The following is a 27,983-nucleotide window of genomic DNA, read 5'->3' as shown; positions in this document are numbered from 1 at the left end:
TCCACTTTATCTTCCAGTCTTGATACTCTGTTTTCCATTTCGTTCATCCTATTTGTGAGGCTTTCTCCTGTCGTTTCTAATTGGCTTATGGAGTGTTTCACTTTGTTCTTTATTTCAGCCTGAGTATTCTTCAATATTTCTAGCTCTTTTCTGAATTCATTCAGAAGTTTATCCCTATCTTCCTTCATCTCTATGATTACCTTGTTTGTGTGTTCTTTAAATTCACTGAATTCTTGTATCATATTCATCATTGTTCTTTTGAGTTCCATGTCCTGCATTGTCTCTACGGGGTTCTCACTGTGCTCCTCTAGAGGATTACTGGTATTTGGTGGGGTTATGTTATTTTGGTTTTTCATGTTATTATTTTTTCTCTGTGATTTTGACATATGAATTTCTTTTATAGTTTCTGTTTCTTGTGTGAGACTCAAGCCTCCAAGTTTAGGTCTGCTTCTTTTTTTGAACTTTATGTGTCTTTGTGGTTTGCTTTTGGGGCATGAAAAGCTGGTTTGTCTATGCTTCCAGTTCTCTCTTTTGATTTTATATTGGAGTGGCCAGATTGCTTTTGTCTTCAGGAGTTCTCACAGAGGCCCAAGTCAGATGAGGATCAGATGCTCTCAGGCTTTCTCCTAAGGTCTGGATCCCTCCAGGAAAGATTTTGGCCTCAAGAATATGGGAGTTGGCCTGGCCTGGGAGCAGGGCTCAGGAAAGATCCTGATCTCAGGCAGCTGGTGGCTGTGCCACCCAGAGATGCAAAGGGAGATGGTGGCAGGAAGAGGCCCCAAGTGCTCTTGGAGACTTCACTGAAGAACTGGGTTGGTCTGGATGCAAAGGATCAGGAAGCCAAAAGATCAGCCCAGGTGTCCAGGAAAGAGGCTGGTGGGTTGCGCAGCCCGAGGAAGCAGAGTGATGTGAGGGTGGGACCAGGCCCAGAGGGTTCCCAAGGACTGCAAGAAGGAAATGTATTCCTCTGGATGCAAGGGATCAGGAAGCAGTGGTGGTTCTGGGGCAAAAGGTCAGCCCTGGCATCCAGGAAAGAGGCTGGCAGGCCGGCAGACCAAGGAAGCAGAGAGAGGTGAGGGCAGGACGAAGCCCAAAGGGCTCCCAGGAGAGAGGCAAGCAGGTCATGCAGGCACAGGGAAGCAGAGGGAAGTGAGGGCAGGACCAGACCCAGAGGGCTCCCGGGGACTGCAAGAAGGAACTGGGTTCCTCTGGATGCAAGGGATCAGGAAGCAGTCAGTCCTTTCATCTTTTGGTGTCTTCCTCAATCACTTTAAAGATTTATGTTTTCTTTGTAGAGATCTTTAATGTCTTTGGCCAGGTTTATTCCAAGATTTTTTTTTTAGGCTATTGTGAATGGGAAGGATTTTATGTAATCTTTTTCCAACTGCTTGTTATTGGTATATAAAAAGGCTACTGATTTTTGTACATTAATTTTAAATCCTGCCACTTTACTGAAAGTGTTAATCATTTCTAGGAGTTTTCTGGTAGAATTTTTTGGCATCTCTTAGATATAATATCATATCATCTGCAAAAAAGGGATAATTTGATCTCTTCTTTTCCAATAACTCCTTTAATTACTTTCTCTTGTCTTATTGCTCTAGCAAGATTTTCAATAACTATTTTAAAAAGGAGTAGAGATAGTGGACAGCCTTGTCTGGTTTCTGATTTTAATGGGAATTCTTCCAATGTTTCTCCATTTAGGATGATGTCGGCTGTAGGTTTGTTGTATACAGCTTTTATTATGTTGAAGTATGTTCCCTCCAGTCCAACTCCCTCTAGGACTTTGTACATAAATGCATGTTGAATTTTGTCAAAGGTCTTCTTTGCATCTATTGAGATGACCACATGTTTTTTTTTAACTGAGTCCATTTTTTTTTATTTATGACATTTATTGATTTACATGTATTGAATCATCCCTGCATCTCTGCAATAAAGCCAACTTGATCATGGTGAATGATCTTTCTTATGTATATGGTTTGCGAGTACTTTGTTGAGAATTTTTGCATCTATATTCATTATGGATATGGTCTATAGTTTTCTTTTTGGTTGGATCTTTACCTGGTTTTCTAGTGATGCTGGTTTTATAGAAGGAATTTGGAAGTTCTCCCTCTGTTTCTACCTTTGTGAATAGACTAAGTAGTATTGGATATAGATCTGATTTAAATGTCTGGTAGAATTCTGCTCCAAACCCTGAGCTTTTTTTAGTCTATTTTTTCAGATATTAGAATCGCAACTCCTGCTTTTTTCTCAGTACCATTTTCTTGGTATATTTTTTTCCATCCTTTCACCTTAAGGTAGTGCCTGTCCTTGAAGGTTTGAGATGGGTTTCGTGCAGACAACAAAAGATGGATTTTGCTACTTAATCCATTTGGACTGGGGAGTTCAGTCCATTTATACTTAAAGTTATTTTTGAAAGAGGTGTATTGAGTCCTGTCATTTTAATTTCTGTTTGCATTCTTGGTCTAACTGTGTTTCCACAGTTATATCTTCATTTAGTTTCTTTCTGTTACCCCTTGAGTATAGTCATTCCTTTCTTCAGCTGTTTGTATTGCTTCAAGAATTCTCTGAAGGGTTGGTTTTGTGGATATGAATTCTTTCAGCCTATTTGTTGTGGAAGATTTTTCTTTCCCTTTCTCCTATAATAGATATTTTTTCTGGGTAAAGTATTCTGGGTTAGAGTCTGTGGTCATTTAGAACTGGGAATACTCGGGTCCAGGCTCTTCTGGCTTTCATAGATTGCACTGAAAAGTCAGCTGTAATTCTGATGGGTTTTCCTTTATATGTGACTTGTTTTTCTTTTGTAGCTTTTAGTATTCTCCCTTTGTTCTGTATGTTTAGTGTCTTTGCTATGATATGCCAGGGGAGTTTCTTTTCTGGTCTATGTTCTTCTTGTATTTGTATGGGCATGTGTTTCTTTAATTTGGGGAAATTTTCTTCTATAATCCCGATGAAGATCTGGTCCATACAGTTATCCTGAGATTCTTCTCCTTCCTCCATGTCTACAATGCATGAATTTGGTCTTTTCTTGATGTCCCACATTTTGCGCATATTCCATTCCTGTGTTTTCTTAAAGTTTTCATAATCTTTGCTTAAGCAGTCCAATTTGCCAGCTTTATTGTCCAGTCTCGATATTGTTTTCCATTTCATTCATTCTATTGGTGAGGTTTTCTCCTGTTGTTTCTAATTGGCTTACTGAGTGTTTCACATCTTCATTTTAGGCTGAGTTTTCTTCAATATTTCTAGCTCTTTTGTGAATTCAGTCAGAAGTTTGTCCCTATTTTCTTTTAGTTCTTTGATTTCTTTATGTGTTCTTTAAATTTATTGAATTCTTTAATCATGTTTGTAATTATTCTTTTGAATTCTGTGTCCTGAGTTATCTCTAGGGGGTTCTCATTGTAGGACTCCTCTATAGGACTGTTAGTGCTTGGTAGGGACGTATTATATGAGTTCTTTGTGTTATCATTTTTTTGTGTGGTTTTGGCGTATGTTTTTTTTGCTGTTTCTGATTCTGATGTGAGACTCAAGCCTTCCTTTGTTGAGTTTAAGTCTGTTTCTGTTTATATACTTGATGTGCCTTTATTATTTTATTGTGTATGAAAAGCTGATTGGTCTAGGCTTCAGGTTCTCTCTTTTGATTTTATATTGGAGGGGCCAGATGGTTCTAGTCTAGCTACTCAGGAGTTCCTGCAAATGCCCAAGTCTAATGAGGATCAGATGTTCTCAGGCTTTCTCCTAAGGTCTGGGTCCCTCTAGTCAGCAGGCACAGTACAATTTAGGATGCTTGCTAGGTGGAGGTTGGATTCAGGCAATCTCAGGGAGTCTGCAGAAGTTTGGGTCCCTAGTAAAGAACAAAGAAGACTAACATTGCAGCAGTGGGGGTGGGGGCTGTATGTGGTCCCAATATAAGGGGTTGGACAAGGCACAATTTGGAAACCTCACTGCCTCACAGAGTTAAGATAGTAGTTCAGAGATCTGGGATGCTAAGAGCAAAAGTGGGCTTGTGCCAATGCTAGGATAACAGAATGTGGGGTCCAGGAGATTGGAGTTGCTCATGTTGTAGGGGAATCAAGGTGCCTTGGGTGGGTTGAACTTACCAGGGAAGAAGTCTGGTCTAGGAAATTCAAGGCAAGTTGGGGTTGCAGACAACAAGGATAGAAGGCTGGTCTCAAATGTGCAAAAGCAAGTTGGGGATAGGGAGAGCCTATGGAGGCTCTAAGAAACTAGACTGAAGAATTGAACTGGTCTGTGCAGACCTGTGCCCAAGGGTAAAAGAACAGGATGTGAGGCCTAGGAGATTGAATTTGCTCAGGTTGTGGGACTCAAGGCACAGTGGGCAGGATCAAGGAAAAAGGCTGGTCTCAGGAATCACAGGCTGGTTGGAGATGGGGACAGCCAGGGTAGAAGGCTGTTCTCAGAAGTCCTAAGGCAAGTTGAGGGTGGGCACAGCCTATGGAAGCTCTAAGAAACTAGACTGAAGAGTTGAGCTGGTCTGGGTGCAAGGGATCAGGACACAGTGGGTGGATCTGGACTAAGAAAGTAGTCTAGATATCTGGCGTAATAAGAGTAGAAGTGGGCCTGTGCCCAAGGCTAGAAGGAGAACAGGATGTGGTCAATTTTAAATTTCTTAACACACAAATGAGCTTGTGTGAGGAAACACATATATTAGATTGATTTAGGCATACCATAATGTTTAACATACTTTGCCATTGGATAAATGCAAATCACAACTACATTTGATTTAATCTCATCTCAGTCAGAATGAGTATTGTCAAAAAAAAAAAAAAACAGTAAATGCTGTTGATAGAACTCTAGTCAATGTGGAAGTCGGTATCAAGGTTCCTCAAAAAAACTAAAAATAGTGCTGGAGAGATGGCACAACAGGGAAGAACAGCTCTGGCTGCTCTTGCAGAAGACCGGGGTTCAGTCCAGAGCCCACATGGAGGCTAACAACCATCTGTAACTCCAGTTGTGGGGGATCTGATGCCCTCTTCTCACCTCCACAGGCATTGCACGATATGGGTGCATTTATATACATGAAGGCAATACACTCATACACATAAAATAAAAAAACAGAAAAATTAAAAATAGAATTACCATATGATCCAGCTCTACTACTCCTAGGTAAATGTTAAAAAAAAATCCTAAGTCAGTATACAATGGTGATCTATGCATGTCCATGTCTATCGTGGTACTATTTATGATACGCAAGTTATATTAGCCCAGCTACCCATCAACAGAAGAATGGGCAAGTATATACATAACAGAATCTATTCAGTCATAAGGAAAAACAAAATTATGTCATCTTCATGAAAGTGGGTGAAATGGGGAACATCATGTTAAACAAGTCAGACAGGAAAACAAATGCTTTCTCTCATATGTATAATCTAGATTATTTTTATTTTAAAAGGACTTTGACATAGAAGCAGAAGTATTTGGGAGGGTGAAAGGGTACAACATGAGGGGCCAAAGGGGACAACAAAGGGTAATGGGAGGTAAACATGACCAAAACAAATTATATACATGTATGAAAAATACTCTAACAAAACCCCATTATTTTGAACAATATACACTAATACAAAATGAATGGGGAAAATGACATTAAAAACAAGAAAACTGCTTTTGAGAAAAAGCAGGGTTTTGTACCTTGCCTTGGTTTTCAATTAATAAATGCTTTTAGAAGCAAAACTTTTTTAATAAATTTGTGTGCGTGTTTATGTGTGTGTTTATGAAGGTGGGTGGAGACCAGAGAACATGGTGTCCTTCCTCAAGTGCTGTCCACCTTGGTGTTTTGTTTTGCTTTGCTTTGGAGATAGGGTTTTTCACTGACTTGCCACTCTCAAGTAGGTAGGGTTGCTGGCCATGGAGCCCAGGAACATGCCTGTCTCCTCCTCCCAAGCACTAAGAATTCAGGTACAGGCCCACACATCTATTTCTCTTTGCTTTTTGTAACAGGTTCCAGGGACCACACCTAGGTCCCCATGCTTGCAAGGCAAGCATTTTTATCAACTGAGTCATCTCCCCAGCCTCTTCAGTGCATTTTAAAAATATGCATTAAGTTGGGTGTGTGTGGTGGCACACACTTTTAATCCCAGCACTAGGGAGGCAAAGGCAGGTAGATCTCTGTGAGATAGAGGGGAGGCCAGCCTGGTCTATATCAAGTTCCAGATCAGTCGGGGCTATACGGAGACCCTGTCTTGCAAAGCCAAAAATAATGCTTTAAACTAGATTGAGTGACTCACATCTGTAATATCAACACTAAGGAATGAAGACAGGAGATTTGTCATGAACATGAGGCCAGTCTGGGCTACAAATGAGTTCAAAAGATCAAATTGATTAAATGGTTTATCAGTCTTAAAACAGTAATGCATACAAGCACACTATTGATAATATAAAAATAAGCATTGTGGAGATAAGCACTTGCCATGCAAGCATGTGGACCTGTGTTCAGATCTCCCAAAGCTACACAAAGCTGGGTACAGTAGTACATATCTCCAATTCTAAAAATTTCTTACTCCTACAGTAAGAAGACAGGCAGAGACAGAAGAATCCCTGGAAGATTGAGGGCTGGCTACCCTGGCAGCCACAGCAGTGAGAAATAGAAACTCTGTCTCAAGCAATGTGGAAGGCAAGAACCATATCACCCAAGGTTATCCTCTGACCTTTACATGAACATTGTAGCATGCACATATGTGCACACACATATACATTTTCACACACAAAAAAATTTTAAGCAGGCATTATTTTGTTAAAAGAATGGAATTAAGGGTGATTTCTCCAATTTCTTTGCTTTATTGGTAATAATAAAAGAACTATAACACCATTCCTTTTTACAAAATACAGCTTTTATACGAGATTCCAGATTGTGTGTTTTATATGATTTAATTTCCTCCTCAGAGAAGTTCTGTAATTTGATGCAAAATCACCTCTTACATACAAAAACTTAAGATTTTGACAGATCAAGGAAATTGCCAAACACAGTACAAGCTTGACCCCACACCGCCATGTTGTCATGATCAACTGAAGTCCAGACAATTCCATAACTGGCTCCTGTTTTAAAACGTATGCTCTAATATTGTGAGTGTGTGCATGTGCACATGTATGTGTGTGTTTAAAAATATGTCAACTGGGAGTGGTAATGAACACCTTTAATCCAAGCACACAGGAGGCAGAGGCAGGAGGATCTCTATAAGTTCAAGTCCAGTTTGGTCTATATACTGAGTTCCAGGTCAGCCATGGCTACCCATAAAAGAAGTGGATAAAAATACAAGTACAAATTTCAAGGTCAAATGAAAATGAAAAGATAAACCCGGCTCCCTTTGCTAGTTAACTGCCATTTAATGAAAAGAGGGCAAAGCACAACTACCCCAGCAATTCCTGGTGGAGGTTCAAAGTATCAAGTGTCCAAATTAGCTAGTTAACAAAATTTATATTTCCAAAAACATTCAGTGTTTATATTCTGCAAGTCCCATTCCTTCAAAAGTTCTTTAAAAAACAAATTGCTTTTTACAAATGAATTCCACCAAATAATTAAGTTGATACTCTAAGTACTCGTAGTCTAATTCACATGTGCTAAGACATTAATGTGTCCTCTCCCATCAAGATTTTCCCCCAGGCAAAACAAAGCAAGTACAACATATTTTAAAACCACAGATCAAGTCACTCAGAGCAGATACGATATAATTAGTCTTATAACAGTATGAATTTAATTGAATAAAGGAGGGACAATTAATTAAATGACAAAGGATGAAAACACCAAAAATTAACATCCCATTGACATCAAAATGTCAAAATGAGAATGTCATTATGAAGACAAATATTTAAATTGATGGACTATCACAAAACTTAAAACATCGGTGTTGTAAGGATTCTGACTGTGGTAGAATTCAAGTCTTCCTTTTAATTTATGAGAATAGACCTCTGCATTCCTCATGGTATCTGAAACATTTTAAAATGTAAATTTAACAAGAAAATATCTGTGACCTTAATCTAGGGCAGTAGTTGTTTTCTTGGTGGTAGTTTTGCTACATTTTTTTCCATATAATTCCTTCCATGAAATTTTTGTGTTCCAGAAGAAACAGCATATGCCTGAAAATGATGTGGATTTTTAAACATGGTCTTCATGGTACAATAAGATCTCAGCTTCTTACCCTGTATAAATTTATGCCTTCAGACAACAATTTTAGCAATTATCACCAAATTCTGCTATAGTGGTTATTAAGGCATGATAATGAGCTAAATTTACTTTGTAACTCAACTTCACACAAATCATGAAGTGATTTATTTATTCAAGAAATAAATCAAGAACAGCATCATCCTTGGCTTAGAAATGAAAGATCTGACTCTAACCCACTGAAGAAGGAACCTTGAGAGACCCAACACAGACATAACTGTTCTTACTTTGGTTTTCCTATTGATCCCAGTAAGTTGTCTTCGATCTCAAACACTTTCTCTTTCATGTTATTACTGGTGGGTTCATTGAGAGAAACTCAAATTCATATTTCTCCTTAAGTGAAAGTATTTCAGAAATATGAATAGAAAATCAATACAAAAAGTTAAGACACTGCTAATGAAATGAGCAAGGTCTGAAGTAATAATAATTGTAAAATAATCACAGCAATAGTAGTGTGGTAGCAAAATACCCTAGTGAGTTTCAGTATCTGTCTCCATTTATTTATAAAACTTAGTGGATAGAACTGAATATAGTCTGAAAAATCAGACTTATCCAAGACACACAAGCACCATGTTACAGAGTAAAAAATTATTCAAGTGATAAATTATAAGATGAGCTAAAGTATATCATCCAAATGTAAGCATAAATAAAGCAAAGATTCTGATTTTAATATCAAAAGGATGGAATGCAATCCAAAATATTATAGCAAATGGGCAATTTATTGTGTGAAAGACTATTATTCATAGTAAAATCATAATAATTATAAATACATAGAACTACAAAGTCCAATAGTAATATCCATGATCCAGAAGCTATGTAATATAAGAATAAACAAACAAAATACAAATAAACAAAACGGCAAAATACTTTAAGCTCTTTAAAAATATATAAAAACACTTTGCAATAATTAATAAGATATGCATTTGATAAACATTGTTAAATTTCAAAAACAGAAAATTTACTATTATTTTTGAATTGATTTTCTATTCATATTTCTGTTCAAATACTAATATAATAATCAGTAAAACTATACATATATATTACACTAAAGAGGACATCATGTTAAATTTTGAAAGGTGGAAACAGAACAAATAATAACCCTTAAAATTCCCTAAAATTAAAAATTGATATCTCCTGTAATTTCTGTTATCCTTTACTTGGCAGGACGGAATTTTATTTTTTAAAAAAACTAATGCACATCAATAGCACAGTACCTGATACTAATTATAATAACATAGTTATTGGGTGAGGGACTCAGGGAGAAACTTGTCAGTCACATGTTTTACCTAGACTCTTATGCAAGGTCATATGTCAAGTGGTTTTATTCAGATTAGGGAACAGATAGAATCCCATCAAGACTTTTAGTCTGGTAGATGTGTAAACAGTTCAAAGACTTGAGCAACTGCTTTGCATTTCTTGGGAGACATTAAAGCTCATTTGGTCAAAAGCTTCCTAGATAACAATTGTTCTGCTGCCTTTTCCTTGGAAAAACATGGATTGGGAGATATAATAAAAAATTTCACATTTTCCTTGGTGTCCTAATTGGCTTTAACTGTCAACTTGACATAGCCTAGAGTCATCTGACAAGAGAGCCTCAATTGAGAGATTTCCCAGATCAGACTGGCCTGTGGCCATGCCTGTCAGGGACTGTCACTATTGTTAACTGATATGGGAGGGCCTAGCCCACTGTGGGTGGCACCATTCCCTGGGCAGGTGGTCTTGGGCTCTCTGAGCACAAGCCTGAGGGCAAGCCAGAAAGTGGCGCTCCTCTGTGCTTAAGTTCCTGTTTGAGTTTGACCTGACTTCCCCAATGATAAACTGTGACCTGGAAGTGGAAGCCAAATAAATCCTTTCCTGAGTCAGAGTGTTTCATTGCAGCAACAGAAAGGAGACTAGAGGACTTGGTTTACCCTTTAAAAATATAAGATTAGTCGTGTCTGATTTTAGCCCAATATTATGTATGATGAAAAAGCTAGTTACCTGGCAAATATGATTTTTCCTTGGATCTAGTTTCATTTAGAATGTCAGGTCTTTTCCTGGACTCTAATTCTATAATACAGTTTGTGCATTTCTTGTCAAATGTCACGTACAAATCAGTCTTTGTCAGATGAAAAAAAATTCTTTTTTCTTCTTAAGGTACTTAGTAAGTCACCTATATTTTGAGATGGTTGTCTTTCAGCTTTGCTGATGTGCATACAAATACTAATTCTCCAGCTCATGGAGCTCATCTGAGCTTCATGTGATACACTTAGGTTTTATATTTTTAAACATGGAGAAACATGGACATTTTAGTTTATAAAATATTCAGAATTTTAAAAATTTGCATTTGTTAGTTTCTTCTTTACTTGATATCATGGGATCTTTTTTATATCATTTAATTTAGTACGTGTGTGGGCACACATGATAACATGTGCATGGAAGTCAGGGAACAATTTGCATGAGTGTATTCTCTCCCTTCACCATGTGGGCTCCAGGGATCAAATTTAGGTCATCAACCTTGGAAACAAGTGTCTTTATAACTCTAAGACATACATAAAGCCATCTTACCAGTCCATATACTCTTTGAAATCATGATTACTTCCCCCAAATGTTTAACTTGGCTTCACACAGTGGCATAGAGTTGACAGGTACAACAGATATTTGGGAAGGAAACAGTTTTAGTCACTCTTATTAAATGGACTGTCAAGCCTGGCATGGTGGTGCACACCTTTAGTCCCAGCACTTGAGAGGCAGAGGCAGGCAGATCTCTGTGAGTTCAAGGACAGCCTGGTCTACATAGTGAATTCCAGGACAGCTGGGGCTACAGGGAGACCCTGTCTCAAAAAGACCAAAAAAAAAAAAAAAGAAAGAAAAAAGAAAAAAAAAGAAAAGGGGCTGTCAAGAATATATCTATAAACTAGGGAGAAGTTAGGAAAAATGTTTCGCTGGTTGTAGATTTTTTTGTTTTATTTGTTGATTTTTGCTTATCAGTCTGTGTCACTGTGTAGCTCAGGCTGTCATTGATTACAATAATCCTCCTGCTTCAACCTTCCACATGCTGGGTACTTCACCCAGCTTGTCTGGGAACTTTTGTATATTATAGTCATTAAGGTAGTCTTCAGAATGTATGACAGACACAAAGTTTACAGAAACTTTGTCCCCCTGATAAAATTTTTTTCCATTTGCCTGTAGCTCATCATTTTGCTCTGACTTGCCCTACTTCTGAGGATTATTGTTTTAACTTTATGCATGCCTTAGAGTTATCAAAATCACAGCAGTTATATTTGCCAGCAACATTATAAATGCTGGAATTCACAAGAAATTTACCAAACAGCTAGCTGAGTATAATTTCTCATTAAATGAGGTAGCTGCCACAATCACCTGAGGAAAACTCAATACTTCCTTTGAAGGCCATGCATGTTTTATGAACCAAGTTCATAGTATTTCAATTTGAAAGCCCAGAGAAGCATTCTTATTTACTGTACGTGATTGTTCATCTTTGTTATGCAGAAGAGAACTGGATTTGTTATGCTACTTCATGTAATGAAAACAAGTCACATTCTGATGGAGAAAACTGGCACTGTTCCTTCTTTGTTTCCTAGAGGGAAATGCGTATGGAAAAATGAGAGCAACTGGAACCAACTGGAACCAACTAGACCCATAAGCCATCGATTACAGGTGAGGACTATCTCTAGTCATCACAACCGGCTATAAATCCAGCTGCAGGGGATGTGATGCCCTAGTCTAGTTACTTTTTATAAACATTAGTTAGAGCTACTTTCCCCTTTTCTGTGACTTCCTCCCTTAATGACATCAGAGTAATGTGCAAAAACAAATGTACTGTGAGATTCGAAAGCCATGCACATATCAACACAAAATATTTCAGTTGTTTGAATTATCTACAGCTGCATTAATTAGTTAGGGTGGACTGTCAGAAGACTGTCAAATTTAAAAGGGGAGAAAGATTCATAATAATAAAGAGGGAAAAATCACTTTCTTACTGGCATTAGTAATCTTCATATATTTGACTAAAAATTATATTTCTAAAATTCACACTTGATACCTATAACATAGGTAGTATCAACACATTCATTAGTATTTCTCCAGAAAATTATTTTGTGAGTTTATAGATCCAAATTAAATATCCATAATCAGTGTATCCTAATTTTAAAAATTAATATTTGAATTTCAAAAACATTACTATCTTCAGAAGAGTCCTTTGCTTTAAATATTCAATAAGTTGCCCTTAAACAACTCTTCTTTATAAATGAGGTGAAACTAGCCTGGTGTGATGGTGCACACCTTTCGTCCTAGCACTTGGAAGGCAAAGGCAAGCAGATCTCTAAATTTTGAGGCCAGCCTAGTCTACATAGCAAGTTCTAGGTTGGCTGGGTTACAGGGAGGCCCTGTCTCAAATAACAAAAACAAAACAAAAAGGCAAAATTAAATTTACAGAATTTAATAATTTAACTTAAAAAATAACAATGGGAGCTGGAGAGATTGCTCAGTGGTTAAGCGTACTTCCTGTTCTTGTTACTGTTGCAAAGGACTATAGTTCAGTTCCCAACACTGACATCAAGTGGCTCACAACTGCCTATAAATCCAGCTGCTGGGGATGTGATGCCCTCTTCTGGCATCCACAGGCACTTGTACTGATGTGTATGTCTACAAACATGAAAATACGCACATATACATAAAATAAAAATAATAAAATAATTGGTTTTATGTCATGCAAAGCTGGAAGAAGCCAGAAGAGCGCATCAGATCTGGAATTGGAGTTACAGATGGTTGTTAGCTGCCATGTGGATGCTGGGAATCCAACTTAGGTCCTCTACAAGAGTAATCAATGCTCTTAACTGCTGAGCCATCTCCCCAGCCCAAGAATCTTCAAAAATATAACAGAATAGGTGGCTGAGGAGATACTTCAGTGTATAAAGCACTTACCCAGAAAGCATGAAGACTGCAGTTCAGATCCCCAAAACCCATATAAATGACGGGTAGGTACTGGGTAGGTATGGGTGACCACCTGTACTCCCAGCAGTCAGGAAGCAGAGACAGGGATCCCCAGAGCAAGCAGTCTAGTTAGAGTCACCAGAATTGTTGAGCTACCTGGTTCAGTGAGAGACTTTGCCTCAACAAAGTGAAGAACAACCCAGGAAAGCACTTCTGTGTGTGAGGGGGTGGGGGGAAGGGAGGGAGGAGGGGCAAAAAAGAAACAAACACAAACAAAAAAGTAGTAGAATACAGCTAAAGAAGTCCAGATGAAAATTCGGCCTTAGACACATCTGTAATTACAAAATAGGACAGGAAGGATGAGTGGGGTGGCTCCACAGGTCAAGGTGCTTCCCAACAAGTTTGATGATTGAGCTTTACCCTGAGAGCACATGTGGAGGAAATGTTGCCTCCAAACTGTCTTCTGACATACACATGTGCTTTATTGTACAGTTGTATGAGTATACACGCACACACATTAAATAAATAAATGAATAAATAAATAAATAAACAAGTGTAAAACTATTTTAAAGAGAAATAATAAAAGTAAATTTAACAAGTGACTCAAAGAAAATCTACCAAATAAATGAAGAAAAACAGAAGAAACAAGAAAAAATAAACATCTAAGTTAGAAAACATCAGAACAAATGCATTCCAAAAGAATTTCAAAGGTTATTTGAAAATAAAGTAAAATAAAATTAAGTACGACCTAGGCCACTAGGAGTGAAAACTCCATAAAGAAAATGAGCAAGTAATAACAAGGAGCAGATTACCTCATGAACAGAATATTTTAAAAATCATAAAAAGATGACTTTACTTAATTTCATCCAAGTAAGCACGAAATAAAAATGAAACAAAATATCTAGGAAATGAAGCTACCAAAACTAAAATACATGTTTTGGAATCTATATGGACCAATTTCCTCCTCAAGTTTCTGTTAAGAAACAGATAGAGATGTCAGATTACTATTCCTGTTTATGCCCCATCTTCCAAGAAAGATGGATGTATGAGAGTGTTGTAATAAACTACTAAAAGTGGGTACTTTTAAATGCATTCAACCTGTCTGAGAATGTGGATTAAAACAGTGTTCTGAATTGTTTTATGAAGTAAATTTTTTATGAAGTAAACACACATACTACACAATAAACTCATATTGCCAGTGTAAAACACCTTCATAAACTACTCAGAAAGAGAACACAGCAACACATTGAAAGAATACTTCATGGAAATCAATATTTCTAGGGCTGGGGATGAAGTTTAATTCTAGAGTACTTACCTAACATGCACGAAACCCTGGGTATGATCCCCAACAGTATGAGCTCAGTGTGGTTATGCACAACAGTAATTCTAGTCCTGAGGAGGTGGAGGCAGGAGGATCAGAAGTCCAACTACATAGAAAGAGTTAGAGAGCAGCCTGGGCCATATGCAACACTGTCTCAAAAAATAAAAATTTCAACACTACATCAAAACAAATCTAATAATCTAAGGAATTCTTCAGACATGGTTAGTGTAATTAAATGTATTTCAGAGTTCTAGGCAAGTATCATGATTAATGGTCAAACACTACAGAGATTACAGGGAAGTTTCAGCACAAAACAAGGGTACCCACATTTACCATTCTTATTTGAGATTAGACAATTAAATTAGATAAATAAAATGATTTATAATAATGGAAATTATCATTATTTTGAATATATGACTGTATATTTCTATTTTGGATTGTGAAATCCAAACTACTACAAGCAATAAAACAATTCAATAAACTAATCAGATATAAAATTCTAAACCAATTACTTCCTTATATAGAAACAATAATCTTTAGGAAATGAAGTGAAAGAAAACATTCCATTCTGAAGAGCCACAAAAAGACAAAATGCCTAAAAACCCCAACAAGAAATCCATCGGGTTTAAATGAAGAAAGCTTGGCATGCTCTAAGAAGCTGAGAGCTCATCTTCCCATATTGCTAGTGGAATATATGGTATCATGCTTTGGAGGGCAATCTCACAACACCAATCCGCACTTCAAAGGAGACAGAGACAGTACTAGAGATATACATACAAACGAATGAAATTGCCTAAGATAAAGTCCATTTGTCACACCATGGTTGCAGTGACTGAAAGTTAAGAGCAATGTGGCCAACAACAAGAGAATGGTTACTTTGTGGTGATTCTGATTATAACACCACAGCATATAAGCATAAGAAACCTTCCATATGTTAATAAAGTCTGCAAAATGTAATGTAAAGCAAAAACCAAGATGCAGAAAGATCTGCAGAATACTTAACATTTTGTAGGAAAAGGAGACAAGAATGTCCTAGCTCAGTGCTTCATGAATGCTGACAATTTCCATAATCATCTTGGAGAACAACTCTGCAATGTGCTTTTAAAATGACAAAGGATTCACTAAAGAGTCAATATACCTTAACCCTGTAACTACACTGTCGGAAACTCAAGTACTGTCTACAGAAATAGCCCTAAGTGACTATAAGTAAATGGGCAGAAACATTTTATTTCCAGATATATTAATCAAACAAACTTGATTGAATACATCATTTCTTGTCACTTTCCAGGGCAGTTAAATGCCCCCAACAACTACCGCCCCCTTAAAATAAGCAAGCTGCAAATATAAATATGAGAGCAAACAAGCTCAAATGTAAGACAGCACTTTGCTTTTAGTGACTGGGTTATTGATCTGCTGTCTTAGGCATTCCAATTGTAAAATTCAATTTTGAAAACCCTCTAAAGTGAAGTAATATAAGATGTTTGGATTAATGGGTGCATCTCAGGCCCTGAGGAGGGAGCTTTGCCACCATTTTAACACAGGTTCTTTTCGATCTCAGGAGCAATAAATGTTCTCATTTAGTCAGGTTTTCACTAACAACAGAAACTAGATCATTATAGCAGATGAAAATATATTTAAGACAAGCAAGCATAATTTCACTGTAAATATATATATATATATATATACATATATATATATTCTAACAGAAAGGTCATTTAGCTAATTCAAGGCAAATTAGTACTTATCCCGAGTTTTACAGGCAATATAATGGATTTCTTGATAGCTAGGATTCTGAAATGGCTGAGTTTAAATTCCTAGTTTTGTTCTTTAATATTACTGAGAGTTTGAGCAAACATTTAAATCTCTCTAGGTCTCTGTGTCCTTGCCTATTAAATGGGGTGGTGCTTACACATCATAACATGTTATAAAGATCAAATGAAGACAGCATTTGTATTCCATTCATTGATTGAACCTCAGTAAGTGTCAGTATTCTCCAGAGAAGTGGAACCAACAGGGCAGGCTTGGGGTGTATGTGTGTGTGTGTGTGTGTGTGTGTGTGTGTGTGTGTGTGGTGTGTCTATGAAGAAAGGGAGACAAAAAGGAAGAGGGAGGAGAGGAAAAGGAGGGAGGCAGGAAGGGAAGTAAGAAAGGGAGAGGGAGAGAGAGATTTTTAAGAAACTGGCTTATGCAATTGTGACAGCTGGTAGGTATGAACCAGGTAGAGGTCAGACAATAGTCGATATTGCAGGCCTAATCTCAAAGCAGTCTATGGGAAGAATTCCCTATTCTTGAGTGAGGTCAGCCTTTTCCTAAGGTTTTCAGTGGACTTAATACAATTCACCCACATTATGATGGGAAATCTGTCTTACTAACTTCAAATGTATAAATTTAAATGATAATCTCACATCAAATTATTTCATGTTGGCGGGGTGTGGTGGCACATGCCTTTAATCACAGCACTTGGGAGGCAAAGGCAAGCAGATCTCTGTGAATTCAAGGCTAGCCTGGTTTACATAGTGAGCTCTAGGCCAGCTGGGGCTACAGGGAGACCCTGTCTCAAGAAAAGACCAAAAAAAAAAAAAAAAGTATTTCACGTTTAGCTATATCTAGGAGCCACAGCCCTACCACATAACACATAAAATGAGACATCAGGGTTACATCTGGGTAATACTTTGTCTTTTACTGTGGTATTTCAGATAGGATTTCTTGGGAACTTTCACACAATAATGAAAAACTAACAAGAACATCATCCCTAGACAGGAAAAATAAAACCTGAAAGATGAGGAGGAAAAGTAAGCATGAGCCATGAGCATGTGCATGTACATGAAAGTGTTTGGGGAGAAGGAGAGACTGAACACAAAATATTTAAGGAAATGTTCTTTAAAAATAGACTGATTCTTCCCAAAAGGATGATGCTGAGAATTGGTCAGTTTCAGTTGCATGAGGGGGAGTGTCTAAGGATAGACACGGAAGAAGCCAGGGAGGAGGCAGGAGCTTTGGCATCTTGGGCCAGCAGGCCAGCTGCCACAGATCTGAAAAGCTCAACTGAGATATTCAGAAAAAAGCCCACGGGTGTTCATGCCTTTGTAAAGAACCCTATCCCAGACATCATGAGCTCTATAAGAAAACTCAAATAAATATCTTTATTCCCTAAACTGTAGTTTGGAAAACCATTGTCTTGGCTGGTCAGTGGGCCATAAGGACAGCGTGGGGCCTGGGAGTCAAGATCGTGCACTGCCCGGCTCTCCCAGAAGTAAATTTGACTTTACATCCTAAAACTGTTGTTGACTAATATGCAGTAAGCTATTTATTACACAAATTTTTACTATCTCCAGGAAGCCGGCCCTTATACTAGCCATTGTTAAAAATAAAAATAGTTGGGGGTGGGAAGGAGAAAAAATAAATAAAAATAAATAAATAAATAAATAAATAAATAAATAAATATAGTTGAAGCATCTGAATCAGGGGAATCATAATGAGTTTGTGGCTACCTGGTATGTAGTGAGTTCCAGGTTGAGCTACAAAATAAGACCCTGTCTAAAACAAACAAACAACACAAAACAACATAAGATTCACAGATTATAAAACTCACTGTCATCATTTTGGCTGAATTATGGGTTCATGGGGCAGTGAAAGAACTTGTCTCATGTAAAACGATGTGAATGGCTCCTGAGGAATGACACTAAGGGTTGAGCTCTAGCCTCTACACACGTGCACATACACACACAACCCCCCCCCAAAAAAAATATAAAAGAGAAAAAATTCCACCAAAAATATTCTCAACAAAGTAGCAATGAGTCACATATTGCTAAACATGATGACTACTGTCCTATTCTCATGCTCCTTAACAAATGTCTCCTTAACAGCTGAAAATACTGACAGGTGAGGACTCTTGGGAGAGTCAGGAGGAGAGCTAAGAAACCCACACACCCAGCTGTTTTCCTGCCGCTCCACCTGCTGATTCGCAGGCGCCTCCCTTTCCCGGGCCCCTTTTCCCTTCCCGGCCTTTAAAAGTCAGTGGAGCACTACCAGCACTGCCTTTCTGCCCTCCTCTTAGCAGACGCATTCATTTTTCACTGTTGTCCTCCCTTCCCCAAGTTCTAGAATGCTGAAACCGTTCCAAAAACAGAACCGGACCAGTTACATCTCCTGAACACCAGAAAGAAATCCAAATGTCTTCGGGGCATATATTCACACAAGATAGCAAAAGTATTCACTTCATCTTCTTCACCCAGCTTCCGACCTATAACTGTTTCCATTGTGAAAATAACTATTTCCACTGAGCCCATAAAGGGGCAATAATATGAATTCAAAGCTATCTACCAAATCCAATGGAAATGGCTCCCTAAGAAGCTACTTTTATCCACATAATTTGTTCTGCTAATGAACAATGGAAAGATGAATGAATGACACTCAAGACATCTCCTCAAATGACCATTCTTCAGGATGAAATATTATCTCCCAAACTGACTTAACATTCTTTTCTTTAAAACTTGAGCAAGGACTGGAGAGATGACTTGCCAGTTAAAAGAAAATATCGTTTTTCCGGAGGACACAAGTTTGCTTCCCAGCACCAGCACAGGGTGGCTCACATTCACCTGTCACTCCAGGTCCAGGGACTCTGATGCCCCTTTCTGGCCTTCATAAGAGCGCGCACGTGCACGCACACACACACACATACACACACACACTCAAATATAAATTTTTTTCAAAAGTTGAACACATGAACACAAATCAAGCTCATGACTATGAAAAATTTCCTAAACAATTTCTAGACATTTGAACTAGGCTCAATTACCAAGAACAAAATGTATTCTTCTTTTCAGATGCATTTTAGAACATTTCTGGTTAAATTTATGGTAAAGAGAACTATACTGAGTCACCTGTAATGGCTGATATAAGATAACTGAAATTCTATTGTACTGTATGGTAGATGTATTCAATGCATCTTTGAAGACTAAATATTCCTGATAACAGTCATGAGCTCTCAATTTAACAAAATATGCTAGCACCAGGAAGAGCTTTTCCAAAAACCTTCAAATTGACACCACTCAAGAATACTGGTACAGGTATTCTTGAAGCAGAAGTTTCCAGGGATGACCTCTCAAAAGTTCTCTCAATCATAAAAAACAAAACGAAATCTTAAATTGGTAGCAATAGTATAACTCAAAGCTGTCTCAATAAAGCATGTATATCCCCACCATCACCTCCAAGTCTCAAGGGTCACAAAGTGCCTTTGGGAGAGATTGTGGCCAAAGGAACCAGAAGGCAGGTCACGCGGAGAAACCTGTAAACCCTGTCTTCTGTGCTTTTTCACCTTGACATTCTCTCTGTAGCACGTGAGGTATCCACAATACCTTGACTACTCCTCCTTCAACTTCATGGAGGTCCTTTGACTCACAAAAATTTAGCAGGTAGTCTGTCATTCCTTCAAGTTTTGCTTGTAAAAATTATGTAAAATATCATTAGTGGAATGCTAAATATAGATGTAAATCTAATATTATACACTTAAACAGATCCATGTGTAAGAGAAAGAAAACCTAAGGGTGTGTCCAGTCTCATGCTCACATCCGTACTCAAGAAGGCCACTACCTATACAGAAAACTGGATTAAACTTGTATCATCTGGGATCTAAAACGATCTGTGCAATCTGAAACAATTTGAGTTCAGAAATTTTAGGATTAACTACTTTGAGAGCATGAGGTAAAGGGGGGAGGATCTTGCTTAGAATCAAGACATAAACAGGGTGAAAACGTCTTCAACATCTCTTCACTTCACTTTCCACCTCTCCATCAGTAGATCCTTCTTAGTCACTCTCCCAATCACATCCTATGGTCCAGATTTTCCCAACCTGCAGTTGCTCAAAACATTCCTGTCCTTGATCTGATTTGATAAGCTGAAGAAAAAAACTGTAACCTTATCATCAAACCCTAGTTTATCACAAATAATTGGATCTATCCAGCTCATTATTTGTAGTGATCACAGGTTTTCAATGGCAGCTAATTATAAAACTCATACACACTACATTATTCACTAATGTTATCACAAAATATCTGAGATGGAGACTTTATAAAGAAATAAAGTTTAACTCACAATTTTAGAGGTTAAATTCTAGGATCAGATGGCTCTGTGTTTTCAGTCTCTAGTAAGATGCCCCTTGATTGCATTGAAACATAGTAGAGAAATAGAAGGGAACTTGTCATGTGCAAGAGAAGGCAAGCCTATAGGTACCTTGTTTGTAATAGCCTGTTTGAGGAGAGCTAACTCTGTAAGACAAGTGCTTATCCCATCCTAGCATTGGGGTGTCACTTCCTCACCTTTTAAAGGTCCCACCATCTTAATATGGCCCATATTAAGGACATTCTTGAGGACCAACATAATCATCCTATTAGAAAATACACACTTCTATAACCAAGCTCCAGCACAGACCAGTGTCATCTCTGATGAATATTCTTGGACCATTCATCCTACAGAACCATGGCCAAAGTAGCTTTCTCACACTTACTTCCAAAGAGACAATATTTTTTAATATGTATGAGTGTTTTGCCTGCACGTATTACCACGTGGATGTGAGAGGCTCAGGGAGATCAGAAGAGGGTATCCCTTAGAACTAGAGCTACAGGTAGTTGTTAGTCACTATGTGGATCATCTCAAAAGCAGCCAGTGCTCTTAACTGTTGAAGTTATCTCTCCAGCTCCATTTTTATGATGCCTTTCACATCTTTGTTCCCAACTCACAGACATGCTTCATGAGGACAAGGATCTCTGCTCTGCTAAGCACTAGATCCCCAAATCCATCCAAGTGCCCAGACCAGGAAAGAGTCTCATAAGTACATGTAAAATAAACAAATAGACAAAGAAGTAGGCAAAAATGTTATTCAAAATGCCATCAGCCTGAAAAGCTTGCGTTATCAAATAGCATTCAAAGAAACTTTGGGAAGAAAATAGGAAAAGGACAAAAGAAACATGGCATGTTGTAAACACCTTTGTAAATGAAAGAAAACCTTGAAAGCCCATAAGCCTTAGAACTTGAAAGACAAATCCATTTGCAGGCTGTATCTTCTTGGAAGCTAGATGCATTTGCATAAAAATGAATTCAATTAAATAAGTAAAAAATTAAAAACCTAACAAGCAGGTTACAGGAAGCTGTTTTCTAACAGAAGGATTAGAACCCAGACAATCTAAAAAAAAAAATCCATGCATAATTTCACCACAAAAGCAATCAGGAATTCTTACGTCACAAGAGCCTGTAGTCTTCAGAGCGCTCAGTAATCACTCAATCATTAGGTGGAGAACTGATTCCAGAGCAGTACTTGTCAGCTTTAATCATCTTCAGAACGATCTGGTATTTGTTTGCAACAGAGAGCCATCCACAAAGCTTCTGATTCAGGAGGTCTGGGTAGGAATCTGTACTTCTAACAAGTTCCTTGGTGATATTGATGCTGCTTATTGGCTTGGGGAACACATTTTGAGAGGTATTAGCTAAAACTATGAATGGTAGGCAAGAACTCTTTCTTTCAGAGGAGTCAGGATGGGTGTTGAACTTCTCCTAGCTCTTCTCTCAGTCACATCCTCCACAATGTGCTATAGTCCAGACACTGGTTGCTTCCTTTACAGTCTTAAATAAAGAGGGAAGGCAGACAGCACAGCCTGTGTACAAATTGCTTCCTGTAGCTACCTCCTGGGATTAAAACCTTCTCATTCTGCAAGAAATCAGCACAGAATAACCAAAAAGAAAAGAAACTTGATTCTTGGTATGCTTTTTATTGGCATTTGTAATAAAGCAGGTTTATTAACAGTAAGAACACTCTAAGTTTATAGTAACAGTATATATTACTATATTAACATATTAACGTTATGCATATTAGCATAGCATATTAACACATGGCCAAAACAAAAATCATTAGATATACATTGTCAGGTATGTGGATGCACTCTGCTTAAAGTACATCTCACATGCACCATTACAACATATAGCATTTAGTTCACGGGGTTAAAAAGAAAAATATGTTTTCCCACTCCCAAAAAACTGAAAAAAAAAAACCCCACAAAAATCAGATTTACTGAATTTCAGCTCTAACTTCTAAGTTATTGAAATATATCAAAAACCTAAGTCAAAGCCTTTACCTTAACAATAATAGCTGCAACTGACTGAATGCTTCCACAAGGTTCAATTCTCAGTTATTCATGAATTCTACATATGAGATCCCATCTACTTCCAAAGTTTATGTGTGATTCTGAAGTCAATCTTGATGGTACATATAGTCATTCATAGATGCAGAATGAGACATCCAAGTAGCCTAAACTCCAGAGCCGACTCCAGAGTCAAGACCAAATAAGGCAGCACTTTGTTTTGTGCCCCCTTATTATTTCACATAGAAACAAGTGCTCTGTGGTTTGCATCTTTGTGTCCTTTGTTGGTAGTTTTGTTGATTAAAATGGCCTGAGGATAGGGCTGAGTTGCTGAAAAGCTACATAGTTTTGGATACACTTTGTCAAGGCATGAGCTATGGTTCCATTAACAGTGAGCTCAATATTAATTAATTAATAATATACACTGGGAGGTAGCTTTAAAAAGAAACACGTGGAACAAGTTTATGTATCAATTACTTGGTGAAAAGTTTGGAGTCTAACTTTATTTCCCCCAGGAGCAGCAGTTCACTGTTTCCCCTATCCAGGGTTCAGAGCATCTTTACATGCAGAGTATAAAAACCACAGATAATAAAGGTCAACAGTATCACTGACAACACTAACAGTATCACAATTTACACTTATTTAAAAAATATTCTTTTTTAGGAGCTGGAGAGATGACTCAGCAGCTAAAAGCACTGCCTGTGCTTGAGGAGGGCCTGGGTTTGGTTCCCTGAGCTCACTGGACAGTAACAACTTTCCCTAAATCCAGTTGCAGGGAATCCAATGCCTTCCTCTGACCTCCATGGGCATTGCGTGGCATGAGTGCACTTATATACATGTAGGCAATATACTCATAAAATTTTTTTAATATTATTTTTTTAATTGTAGCTTAAAAATATATTGTCATTATGCCGAGCATGGTGGTGCACACCTTTAATCCCAGCACTCGGGAGGCAGAGGCAGGCAGATCTCTGTGAGTTCAAGGCCAGCCTGGTCTACCTAGTGAGTTCCAGGACAGCTGGGGCTACAGGGAGACCCTATCTCAAAAAGACCAAAAATAATATATATATATATATATATGTAGTCATTAATTAGTGGAGTCTGTATTCTAGTCATCTTCAAAGCCCATGTTCAAGCATGCTATGCTGCTACACACTAGCACAAAGGAACTGCATATCACACTGGCATGAACTCTAGGTTCACATCAAAGCTCAGCCCTAGCTAGACGCTGGGCATAAAGTTATCTCCCTCTCCCTAGGTTTCTTTATATCCATAATGCATAAATGAGTTGGTATGTATGTATTCTTAAAATAGAGCCCAAGTTAATCTGAAATCTAAAGGTCTGTAGGCTCAATATCATACTCTACAGTGAGCCCTCAGGAAATCAATCTCATGGGTAAGAAAAACCCAGTGCCAGCTAACAAACCAGGTTCTAAGGTATAGCAGAGTTACATTCTTCCAGTATCACCTCCTCACAGATGTGGGATGAGAATGACGAAGTTAGAGTTCTGTGTGTACAGTGATAATACATCATCTCTAATGATGTCACATGGCAGGTAGCACTCGGTTCACAAATTAACAAGCTCATTCCCTCAATAATAACCAGGCTTGGAATAATTTTATTTGTCAAATCTTGTAAATCTATGGCTTTAAATTACCACTAAAAATATCAGTTTCCTAGTTCCTTTCAGGATACAGAACATAGTTTTACTTCCATCTTCTGAATAAAAATATGTTTGTAAGTTACTGACTTATTATTTGATTCTAAATGATCAAGATGTATTCACATAAAAGAAGAGGTCTGGGCATTTCTCCTCTACTTTCTGAAATGCATTGTCTTTAGCTTTATGTATTACTTAACAGAATTAATGAAATAACATATTTATACCACTCAGCATAGTGACTTCCTGGAACTAGACCAGTGAAGACTAATCAATTAGCATTGTTGAAAAAGCATGTTCATTCTTTAAATATCTGGGTAACATTTATTTAGAAGAGATAAGGATATTTGGAGATAAAAAAGTAGAGAAGAGTTGCCTGTTGACCATGCCATCTTCTTAAAGCTTCTTCCTCAAACTCTTTCTAGAGCTAGGCTTACCAAAATCAATACTATTAAACTTGTGGCTTGATAATTATTTGTTGATGTAGGAAATCGACATATCTAGCCCATGATAAGAATGCGGGGCCAGAACCCTGACTTCTACCTACTAGATGCTAGCCCATCCTCAATCAGTTGAGAAAATCAAAACTAAAACTGTCTGTGGAGATTTCTAGTAGTTCATGGTGGTGAGCAAGGGGGACCAAAATAATCCTTCAATTGAGAATTTCAACTGTAGAGAAAAGCAAACACAGAGCAGCACTAATGGGCTAGGCTAGGGACCATTATCCACAGTTGTATTGTACTGTGTAGTCTATATCCATGCCCGACTTGTGCAATACTTCTAATATTATCTTTGAAAAAGAAAGGTAAAGAAGCATCTTGGAACTTGGACCTCTTTACTAGCTTCAGAATTACCATGTCCCATAATGTCAAGTGATTTTATATATATACATATATATATATGATATTTTTGGATGCAATCTAAGACACAGAGCCTATGCAGGCTATACATACATCACTTGCTATAGGGGAAAATATCTTTCCCTCTCATCTCATAGTGTTTCTATGGCCTCCATGGACCAGCCCCTGTGTACAAGAGATCTGGCCTGTTCCTAAAGTCAAAGTACCCAGAACACAGAAAGTTTACTGCATGACAAGACTTCATTAGTATCAATATAGCTGTAGCTATGTATGTTTTTTTAACCTGATGTTTTAAATTCTCAGAGCATTTGGTGTTTGTTGCTGTTTTTAACCAAATCCATCCACAGAAAGGAAAGCCAGGAAAAATATCATTCTCACCATCTTTTAATACCAGTGATCTAGTTGGTGCCCAAGCATCATTTCTATGTTTCTTTCTTGCTCTGTGAAGTTACAAATACAGCCTGCTTCTTGGTTCAAATTATATTCTAGCAATGATTTGTCACATACCATTCCACTTCCACTGTTCATAAACTGGTCTTAAGGATGTTGGATTATAATACAAAGCCAGTACTTTTAGCTTCTAAAAGTGCTCTCAGTTATCTTTTTACATGCAGCTTGGTGCTTCAAAAAATCAAAGTATAAATGCCTTTCCTATAAATAACATCAAGTACGTGCCATATGGCTTCACAGTTGCAGTAGGGTTGCATATCACATCATTAGCCTTTGTGTTAAGCACTCTGATTAACGAGGGAGCAGTGCTGCCTACACTTTGGAATTTTAGCTGTGAGTGTCAGCATTGCAGGCCCAAGTTGTAGCGACACCCCAAATCAAGCAAGTCAAAAAATTGCTACCCAAAATAGATTAATGCTTGCCCATGCAGAACCCATCAACAGTTTTGTTTCTAGTTTTAGCTAAAATAAAAAAGAAAGCACTGCAAACATTGTCATCTAGCCAAATGCTCACTTATCATCAGCAGGACATGCATGCATGTACACACTTATCAGCATCAGGACACACATGCACGTACGCACATGAACCCTCCCAGAAGGGAGGTAACAGCTATACTTATTCCTCTCTAGAATGAAATTAACTTTCTTTTGTTATATTTAGCTAACGTCTTAAATGAAATCACTTTTGCTAGAGTAAAAGAAATAAACTCAGGAGATTAAGGTTCAGTCACATAAGAAGACAATTGGCACAGAGGGAAGAAAAGATCCGTTTTAATAACAGCTAGGCTTCACACAGACAGCATTTGCTGTAAGTGGGAGATGTATCAAGAGCTGTTTGTAGATTAATGCACCTATCATTGCCACATTCCAGGGATATAAGGCCATATTGTAAGCCCCCATTTCACAGGTAAGAAGACAAGGCTTCTATAGCGTGAGAGACTTGGTCAACTAAGAAGCAAAACTGGAGTCTGTATGGGGACCTGGGTTCCAAAGTCCCTGTATTAATTACTTCAGGACTCTGGATTAAAGTCTTAACCCCACACACAGCGATTACTTATGGCAAACCTTGTCAACAGCAAAGTTATTGACCACACAAACTGGAGAGGGTCTAAACTTGTTTAAAATTTAGTCTCTTAATTAATGAAGTGGGAATACTGGTAATCATTATTAGATGAGGAAATAATTGACATAGATATTCTACAAATATGTATGATGCTGATAAGTATTATGACACAGCAAAATTAATATGAAGAATTACAAGATTTGTAGTGCCCAGGTTTTCTGAACATCAAAGTATGTGGTTTAAGGAATATTTTGTGACTATCTACTTTAAAAGGAGAAAAGCTGAACACCAAATTATTATGCATGTCTTAATACATGAAAATGCATGTTGCTGTATACAGCAACAGATTGAGAAGGAAAAATTCTGCTATGAAATTTTACAGAAATGTTATCCTATATAAATATTTATGACTAGATGTCTGTGAATGTATTTATATTTATGTACACAGAAACACATAATACTATGCCTATCCTTTTTAAAAGATTATTAAGATATAAAGAAAAAGATTAATGATTATCTTGCCATATATTGTGCCTTTGTGTGTTTCAATTTTTCTGCATAGAACAGATGTTATTATTTAAACATAACCAAAAATGTTGATGTTTATTGTATTCTCTATGCAGGTGACATAATGCTCCTTAATCTATGAAATCATTTAATCTGAAATCAGAACATGAAGGTAATGCTGAACCACAGACACTCCCATTTTACCATGAGCAATGGAAGAGGCCTCATTATTATGCTGCTTACATTCCCTGGCATCTCAAGGTGTTACCAGAAACAGCGCAGTGTTCCCAGGAGGAGAAATCATTTAACTGAACTGGCAATACACTGATATGCTCTGTCTTGGGATTGTGCAATGTTCAAATTGGCCTGGCTCTTGAAAGGACTTCTGGTTGCAGGAACTGTGGTGGGTCATTATCATCAAAAAGGAGTTCGGTTTTCATTCCCTTGCAGAAAAGTAGGTCTGAAATCCCAGTGCATGCCTGTCTGCTCCTTTTCCCTGGCTTAAAATAACCTTGGAATTGGATGAAAACCACAATATGCATTTCTGGCATCCTGTCTCTCCCTTGCTGCAATCAGTTTCATTTTCCTTAAGTACTCCATGAGTTGCATGACATCCTTCCTCTGCTGCCTTTAATGGCCTCCTTCCCTGCCAAGTCAGTTCTCCATCTGCCTCGGGGGCTTCTGCACTCCTGCAGTCTGGCTCCTGCCTGCCTCTCGGTTCTCATCTCCTACACCCACTACAGTGCCCTGTGTGGATTGCTCACGACTCCCTAGTTTCATTCTGCTGCTTCCCAACTCCCTTTCTTGGTTTACTGGTAGCCCTTCAACCTAACTATCTTCCTTCCTCCATATGTCAGCACACTAAAATCCCACCACGTCTTCCAAGAC

The sequence above is a fragment of the Nannospalax galili genome, unplaced genomic scaffold (genome assembly GCF_000622305.1).
Source record: "Nannospalax galili isolate Female #2095 unplaced genomic scaffold, S.galili_v1.0 scaffold846, whole genome shotgun sequence".
Taxonomy (NCBI): Eukaryota; Metazoa; Chordata; class Mammalia; order Rodentia; family Spalacidae; genus Nannospalax; species Nannospalax galili.
This window is presented reverse-complemented; position numbering follows the sequence as displayed.